This window comes from Canis lupus, chromosome 13 (genome assembly GCF_003254725.2).
Source record: "Canis lupus dingo isolate Sandy chromosome 13, ASM325472v2, whole genome shotgun sequence".
Lineage (NCBI taxonomy): Eukaryota > Metazoa > Chordata > Mammalia > Carnivora > Canidae > Canis > Canis lupus.
Window position 1 is genome coordinate 38600614 of NC_064255.1, and position 9252 is coordinate 38609865.

The window sequence follows — 9252 nt, forward strand, 5'->3', positions numbered from 1 at the left end:
AAAATGGAGTAACTCTTCAAAGTGGCTGAGTCATCACCCTAAATGCCATCTTCATCTAAAGACAAAATGGGGGCTCCTGGGTGGTGCAGTTGATTGGGCCTCTGAATCTTGGTTTTGGCTCAGGTTCATGGGTCTCAGGGTCATGGGATTGAGCTCTGCATGAGATGCCAAGTGGAGAGCCTGATTCACACTCTCTCTTCCTCTGACTCTCCCCTTCCCTCCACACATGCACCCCCCCAAATAAATAAATAAATCTTAAAAAAAAAAAAAAGACGAAATGATTTTGGGTGGTGGGAAGGCCAGTAAGGGATGTTATCAGGTGAACACAGGAAATGAGGGTATGTTTGTTATACAGATTTAAGCCTGTGTCTTCTCTTTTTTTAAAAAAAACATTTTATTTATTTATTCACGAGAGACACACAGAGAGAGGCAGAGGCAGAAGGAGAAGCAGGCTCCATGCAGGGAGCCTGATGTGGGACTCAATCCCGGGTCTCCAGGATCATACCCTGAGCCAAAGATGGCACTAAACCGCTGAGCCATCTAGGCTGCCCCTGTGCCTTCTTTTGATAAAAGTTTCTTGAGATTGTTATTCCTCTGTTTCTGGTATGGAGAGAGAGAGAGGGAGACACACTTACAAATGGAGCTTTCATTTATAAGTGTCTCTCATCAAACAGCAACCTCTACCTGGTTTTTCAGAGATTCTCCTCTGTCTGCTGTTTCTTAAAATTAATCAGCCCCAATATAGGCATATTTGGAGGTAGTGTATTCTGCTTCCTTCACATGAATGCACCCCAGGTTGGTTATGAATTCATCTATTGAAGGAAATTTTGATTTCTTTGTGTTTTTAACCATTATGAATAGAGCTTCTGTGCATAGCTGCATGCTAGTTTTTGTTTGGAAATAATTTTCTCTTTTTTTTTTTTTAAATTTTTTTTTTATTTATTTATGATAGTCACACAGAGAGAGAGAGAGAGAGAGGCAGAGACATAGGCAGAGGGAGAAGCAGGCTCCATACACCGGGAGCCTGACGTGGGATTCGATCCCGGGTCTCCAGGATCGCGCCCTGGGCCAAAGGCAGGCGCTAAACCGCTGCGCCACCCAGGGATCCCTGGAAATAATTTTCAAAGCAATTGTCTAAATACTAGAATTACAATGGTTGGATCCTAAGATGGGACTTATTTAGCTTTGGAAAAAACTGCCTAACTACTTTCCATAGTGGCTGTTCATGCATTTCCCTCAGTGTGAAGGAGTGTTCCTGTCGTTCTTCATCTTCCAATAATTGGTATCCTCGTTTTTTGGATTTTAGCATTTAGATGTGCAGTACTATCTCACTGTTGTTTTAATTTGTAATTTCCTAATGATGATGTCAGACATATTTTTGTATGTGTACTTGGTATCTGTTTATCTTCTTTGTCCAGGCATCTGTCCAGATATTTACTGATTATCAATTAGGTTGTTTCCTTATTGTTGAGTTCTGAGAGTTTTTTGGGTATATTTTGCATACAAATTCTTTATCAGATATATATTTTGCAAATATTTTCCCAGTTTATGGGTTGCCTTTTAGTTTTCTGAGCAAGGTCTCTCACAGACCTTCTACTTTTACAGAGTAGACGCTTTAAGTTTAGGAAGTTCACATTATCATTTTTTTCCATTTTGTGGATTGGCTTTTAGTATTGTCTATTAAAACTCATCACCTGGGACTTGGCTGGGATAGAGCCCTGGGTGCTGCCCTACTCCTGGAGAAAAGATAGGCAAATAACCCAGGAGTAGATGGCGTGGAAACAGTGATCTAAAGAATTCTTGGGGTACACAAGGGGAGATTATTTACTCTTCTCAAAGCCGGTCCTGAGAGGCAGAGTTCAGGGAGACACTTTTCCAGGGACAAAGGAGTCAGCCAGTGCCAGTTCCCTTCCCCTTGCCATGTCCCTCAGCATAAACAGAGTCACCTGAGGAAAGCAGCTCAGCACCAACTCTGGCTGCCTAACCTGCTTACATTAAGTCCCACCCACCTGCACTCTGGGCATACTGCCCTTCCCAGTCAAGCTTGCCTCAGTCTCAGCACAGTGGGCACCTTCCCTGGAAGATCTATGGAAACCCCACACCATGTTTCCCCACTAGAGAGTTCTGCAGGGCTTCATTTCTAGTGGAAGTAGTATCAGGTCTCATTTAACAAGCAGACCAGAGCACGCCCAGTTAAAATTCTCCACATTCTGGCCAGGGACCAAATGTTTTGCACTGCAGGTAAGGGGAACCTCTGCAGACGACTGGCCTAAAGGATAGGGCAGCAGAGTATATGCATCACACAGCAGAGACACTCCCTGAAGCACCATGGACACTATATGACCTCTTCTTCATAAAGCCAGTACTCTCAGGAGAAGGAAACATAACAGGGTTTTCCAACACAGAGAAGACAGAGACTTAGGCAAAATATTGAGATGGAGGAATTTATCCCAAATGAGAGAACAAGATAAAATCATGGCCAGAGATCTAAATGAAACAGAAGTAACATGCCTGATGGAGAATTTAAAGCAACAATCTAAGGATGCTTACTAGGCTTGAGAAAAGACTGGAAGGCTTCAGGGAGGCCCTTACTGCAGCGAATAGAAGAGTTAAAAAAGGATCAATCAGAAATGAAAAATGCAATAACTGAAATTAGAAACAGACTGGATGCAATGACCACAAGGTTGGAAGAAGCAGAGGAATGAATAATGATATAGAAGATAAAATAATGGAAAATAATAAAGCTGAACAAAAGAGAGAAAGAATTACAGCAACATGAGAATAGACTTAGGAAACTCAGTGGCTCCATAAAATGTAACAACATTCATATTTTAGGAGTTCCGGAAGAAGAAGAAGAGAGAAAAGGGGGCAGAAAACTTATTTGAGGAAATAATAGCTGAAAACTTCCCTAATCTGGGGAAGGAAACAGATATCCAGATCCAGGAGGCACAGAGAACTCACATCAAAATCAACAAAAACAGGCCAACACCAAGACATGTTTCACTTAAATTTGCAAAATATAGTGATAAGGAAAACAAATTCTAAAAGCATGAAGACAAAAGAAGTCCCTAACTTATAAGGCAAGGCCCATTTAGGCTAGCTGCAGATCTCTTCATAGAAACTTTGCATGCCAGAAGAAAGTGGCATGATATATTCAAAGTGCTAAGTGGGAAAAATCTGCAGCCAAGGATACTCTATCCAGTAGACTCATTCAGAATAGGAGAGATAAAGAGTTTTCCAGTCAACAAAAATTAAGGAGTTTGTGACTACTAAACCAGCCCTGCAAAAGAATATTAAAGGGGACTCTTTGAGCGGAAAGAAAAGACCAAAAGTGACAAAGACAAGAAAGAAACAGAAAATCTCTAGAAACAATGATAAAACATGTAATAAAAAGGCAATAAATTATCTATCAATAAGTACTCAGAATGCAAATGAACTAAACATTCCAATTAAAAGACAGGGTGTCAGAATGAAAAAATAAAACACACCTATATGCTGCCTCCAGGAGACTCATTTTAGACCTAAAGACACCTGCAGATTGAAAGTGAGGGAATGAGAAAACATTTATGCAAATGGACATCGAAAGAAAGTCAGAACAGCAACAGTTATCTCAGACAAACTAGATTTTAAACTAAAGACGAAAAAGGGAAGTATATCATAATTAAGAGGTCTATCCAAGAAGAAGATTTAACAATTGTAAATATTTATGCACCCAAAATGGGGACACCCAGATATATAAAATAATAACAAACATAAAGGAACTCATTGATAATAATACAATAATAGGGGCCGGTTGTGCCGTTGCGAGGCTGCAGCTGTGATCGCTGCGGTGGGCCCAGAATTGTATCCTGACTTTGTAAATTGGAGAAGCCAGTGACCATGCCAGTGTTCTTTTGTGGTGGTATCTGGGATCCGGTGCAAGTTGAATCATTGTTCAAATAAGGTATAATTGAAAAGTGACGCTCTCTTCAGAGATGTCAAATACAAACAAATCCAAGTCTGGATCTCTAACTTCTTGCTCAAGATTTGCATCAAGGTCTTGTTCTTGTTCATTTTTGAAGTCTCGGTCCCGAAGTCGATCTGTCTCTTGTTCAAGGAAGCGCAGGCTGAGATCTAGGTCTCGTTCCAGATCATATTCTCCAGCTCATAACAGGGAGAGAAATCACCCAAGAGTATATCAGAATCGGGATTTCCGAGGTCACAACAGAGGCTACAGAAGGCCCTATTATTTCCGTGGGTGCAACAAAGGCTTTTATCCATGGTATAACCGAGGAGGCTATGGAAACTACCGCTCAAATGGCAGAACTACCGGCAAGCATACAGTCCTTGTGGGGCCGTTCCCGGATCCCCATCCCCAAAGAGAAGGTCCCCTTCACCAAGGTCCAGGAGCCATTCTAGAAACTCTGATAAGTCTTCCTCTGACAGGTCAAGGTGCTCCTCATCCTCTCATTCTTCCTCCAACTACAGCCGAGTGGAATCTTCTAAGCGCAAGTCTGCAAAGAAGAAAAAGTCCTCTTCCAAGGGTAGCTGGCCATCTCAGGCTGCCAGGGATAACCAAGGTGATGAGGCCAAGGAGCAGATGTTCTCTGGAGGCACCTCTCAAGATACAAAAGCATCTGACAGATCGAAACCATGGCCAGATGCCACCACTTACAGTGCTGGTTCTGCATCACGGGCCTCTGCAGTTTCTGAGTTGAGTCCCCTGGAGCAAAGCCCTGCTCTCAAAAGCCCACTCCAGTCTGTGGTGGTGAGGCGGTGCTCACCCTGACCTAGCCCTGTGCCAAAACCTAGCCCTCCACTTTCCAACACATCCCAGATGGGCTCAACTCTGCAGAGTGGTGCTGGGTACCAGGCTGGAACACACCAAAGTCCATTTGATCATAGCTCTGGGTCCTTGGGTGAGAGTCCACTGGCCACTGGCTCCACGTATGGCTTGTCTCAGAAGAAGGAGGCTACAAAGAGGTACCTAGAAGAATAGAACACAGAGAATGGAAAAGATAAGGTGAAGAAACAAATCAATACTGATAAAGAGAAAAATGAAAGAGAAAGGGAGCTTCTCTGACACAGGCTTGGGTGGTTCAAAAATGAAATCTGATCCATTTGCTCCCAAAACTGATACAGAGAAGTCTTTTCGGGGTAGCCAGTCTCTCAGAAGGTATAAGCTTCGAGATGACTTTGAGAAGATGGCCGACTTCATAAGGATGACATGGATGATCAAGATAAGGACAAAGCTAAGGGAAGGAAGGAATTGGAGTTTGATGATGAACCCAAATTTATGTCGAAAGTCATAGCAGGTGCAAACAAAAACCAGGAAGAGAAGTCAGGCAAATGGGAAGGCCTGGTGTATGCATGCACCTCTAGGGAAGGAAAAGCAGAGGAAAACAGAGCAGCTGGAGGAGGAATCTTTCTCTGAAAGATCAAAAAAGGAGGATCAGGGAGGGCCCAAGAGAACTGAAAGTGGGTACAGAGGATTCATGCCTGAAAAGAATTTCTGAGTGACCACTTACAAAGCAGTCCAGGAGAAAAGCTCGTCACCTCCCCCAAGAAAGACCTCTGAGAGCCGAGAGAAGTTAGGAGCCAAGGGAGACTTTTGCATGGGGAAGTCTTCATTTTCCATTACTCGAGAGGCCCAGGTCAATGTCCGGATGGACTCTTTTGATGAGGACCTTGCAAGACCAAGTGGCTTATTGGCTCAGGAACACAAGCTTTGTTGGGATCTAGTCCATAGCAACAAAAAGGAACAGGAATTGTGTTCCATTTTCCAGCACATACAGTCAGCTCAGTCTCAGCGGAGCCCCTCTGAACTGTTTGACCAGCATATAGTGACCATTGTTCACCACATAAAAGAGCATCACTTTGGGTCCTCAGGAATGACATTGCATGAGCGTTTTACTAAATACCCGAAGAGAGGAACTGAGCAGCAGGCAGCTAAAAACAAGAAAAGCCCAGAAGTACACAGGAGGATAGACATTTCTCCCAGTACGTGCAGCAAACATGGTTTGGCTCATGATGAAATGAAAAGTCCATGGAAACCTGGCTACAAGGCTGAGGGAAAATACCAAGATGATCCTCTTGACCTCTGCCTTGATATTGAACGTCATAAAAAATATAAGGAGAGAGATCTTAAACGAGGTAAATCAAGAGAATCAGTGGATTCCCGAGACTCAAGCCACTCAAGGGAAAGATTAGCTGAGAAAACAGGGAAAACTCATAAAGGATCAAAGAAGCAGAAGAAGCATCAGAGGGCACGAGGCCAGTCCAGGTCCTCCTCTTCCTCCCGGTCATCCCACTCCTACAAAGCAGAAGGGTACACTGAAGAAACAGAGGAGAGGGAAGAGAGCAGCACGGGCTTTGACAAGTCAAGACTAGGGACCAAGGACTTCGTGGGTCCAAATGAAAGAGGCGGCAGGGCTAACGGGACCTTTCAATTTCGAGCCCAGAGGGAGAGGCTGGGGCAGAGGCACCTACTCTGGTAACAACAACAACTACAACAGCAACAACGATTTTCAAAAGAGAAACCTGGAGGAGGAGTGGGACCCTGAGTAAACGCCCAAGAGCAAGAAGTATTATCTGCATGATGACCCTGAAGGTGAAGGCAGTGAGAAGTGGGTGAGTGGCGGTCGGAGCCGAGGAGCCTTCCGCCGCGGTTGAGGCCGGTTCATGTTCTGGAAATCCAGCCCCAGCCCCAAATGGGTCCATGACAAGTTTAGTGGGGAGGAAGGGGAGATTGAAGACGACGAGAGTGGGACAGAGAACCGAAAAGAGAAGGACAACTTACAGCCCACAACTGAGTAGGGGCCACACTGGTGGGAGCCCTTGCCCAGGGCACAGAGGGCACTGGGAAGATGGCTGGTGAACAGCAAGACGGAGGAGCCTCAAGACTGCAAACGTCCCACCCCTACCCCCAGCAGCCAGCCGCGCAGAATCCCACTCCAGCCGAAAGCTTCCCTGGCGCTGTGTCCCACTGGACAGAGGCAGCCGGCTGAGGAGACTGGGGTCAGGCCCAGCTCTTGAGCAGAACACATTGGGCTTTAGCTGTGTTTCTCATTTGTTGTTGGTGTGTGGGGTGGGGGCTGGGGTAGGGAGGGGAGAGCGATACTTGGATTTTTGTTTGTTCCCTATTAGACCCCAACAGTTTTGTTCTTACTTTGATTTGGAGCTAAGAGGACTAATTTGATTTTTGATCTCTTCTCCCTTATCCGGATTTTAAAAGCCCTTCTTCTTCCTTTTTTTTTTTTTTTTTTTTTAAGGCATGTGTAGTAATAATAGCAGAAAGATTTAATTTGGGCAACTTTGATTCTTTAAAGAGAAAACAAAGCATGTGAATAAACATTGAAGTGTTCACCTCAGTTTGGGACCAAACTGCTTGGATCTTTGTAAAAACCGGTTTTGTATGTCAAGGAGTTCAAGGCCTTTCTGACCACCTTGTGTTCCCCTTTTCTGCACAGCCATGTATCCCATGGCGTGCTGCTAACCACACCCCACGTGCCCCCCACCCCAATATTTTCTGAGTTCTTCTGGGCTGGGCATCCCATTCTCCACCCCCAGCTCCAGTATCCCAAACTTTATAGTCCTGCTGATCCTCTCAGCAACAGGGGTGGAAACTGGAAAGCAGTTTCTGGTCTGTTTTCTAAGAAACTTCTGAATTCTTTTTTTTTTTTTAAACTTCTGAATTCTATTATCTTTACAAATATAAGATGAGAAAACATTTTTTTCAATATTTTTATTAGTCTTTTTATAAAATGAAAACTCGTATGATCAATTAAGGAAGGTGGTTATGGTTGGGTGGGTTGTTTTCTCTTTCCTTTTTTTTAACCTTAAGCTTTAAGTTGAAACATTCTTGGATGTTTGGGGGGAAAATATCCTTTTAAAATGGGTCCTTGTGCTTGCCTTCTGGGGAGACTGTCCCGAGCAGGTGAATCATATAGCATTAATGCCTATGTTATATGTGGACTGCCCCTCCCCCAACCTTTGCCCCTTGGGTTGTTGTGCTTCTTTCCCCTTACTTTGCTACATTTCTATAGTTAAGTTGGTTTTACTTGAATGATTCATGTTTAGGGGGAAAAACAGAAAACACCCTTAAAAAATTTTCAACTCCTACAAATTAAAAAATAAAAAAAGATAATAATACAATAATAGTAGGGGACTTTAACACCCCACTTACAGCAATGGATGGATAATATAAGCAGAAACTCAATAAGGAAACAATGGTTTTGAATGACATGCTGGACCAGATAGACAACAGATATATTCAGAACATTTCATCCTAAAGCAGAATATAAAGCCTTTTCCAGTGCACATGGGACTTTCTCTAGAACAGATCACGTACTGGGTCACAGATCAGACCTTCACAACTACAAAAAAAACTGAGATCACACCATGTATATTTTCTGACCACAATGCAGTGAAACTTGAGGTCAGCCACAAGATTTGGAAAGACCACAAGTACATAGAAGTTAAACAACATGCTGCTAAACAATGAATGGTCAATCAGGAAATCAAAGAAGAAATAAAAACCATACATGGATGGGGATCCCTGGGTGGCTTAGCAGTTGGGCGCCTGCCTTTGGCCCAGGGCGTGATCCTGGAGTCTCGAGATCGAGTCCCACATCAGGCTCCTTGCATGGAGCTGCTCTGCTTCTCCTCTGCTTCTCCTTCTGCCCGTGTCTCTGCCTCTCTCTCTCTGTGTCTCTCATGAATAAATGAATAAAATCTTTGAAAAAAAAAAAAACATGGAAACAGACCAAAATGAAAACACAGTGGTCCAAAACCCTTGGGATGCAGCAAAAGTGTCCTAAGAGAAATATATAGCACAGACCTCCCAGGGCGCTTAACACAGACCCTGGTGACCTGAGGCTCCCCGGCTGTCACTCTGTCCCAGGCCCGTCCAGGCCACGGGCACAGGCTAAGTCACAGTAGAGTCTGTGGGGTCCTGACCCTGGCGTCTGGCCACCCCTGGAAGGCACGTGGGGACGTCAGCTGTGTGTGCCTGGCGGCGCCCCTGCAGGGGCTGGTCGGGGCCTGGGCGGTCCCCCTCCTCCTCTCTGGGTGTCTCCGCACCCCGTTCACAGAGCTCCGGGAGACACAGAAACAAGCCGGCCATGCATTTTCACACAACAACACTTTATTGAACTTGCAGCAGCAAACGGGCTCAGAGCCGAGGGTGTGCGCCTTCCCCTGGGAGACCTTCCTGTCCTTAGAGGAAAGTGGGAATCCCACAGGGGTACGGGTGCTGGAGTCCCCCACCTGGGA

The 9252-nt window shown here is 44.6% G+C and overlaps 1 pseudogene; it reads left to right on the plus strand.

Moving 5' to 3' along the window:
* The first annotated feature begins 1595 nt into the window (after positions 1-1595).
* On the plus strand, positions 1596-8710 carry LOC112662158 (thyroid hormone receptor-associated protein 3-like; annotated as a pseudogene).
* The last annotated feature ends 542 nt before the right edge of the window (positions 8711-9252 follow it).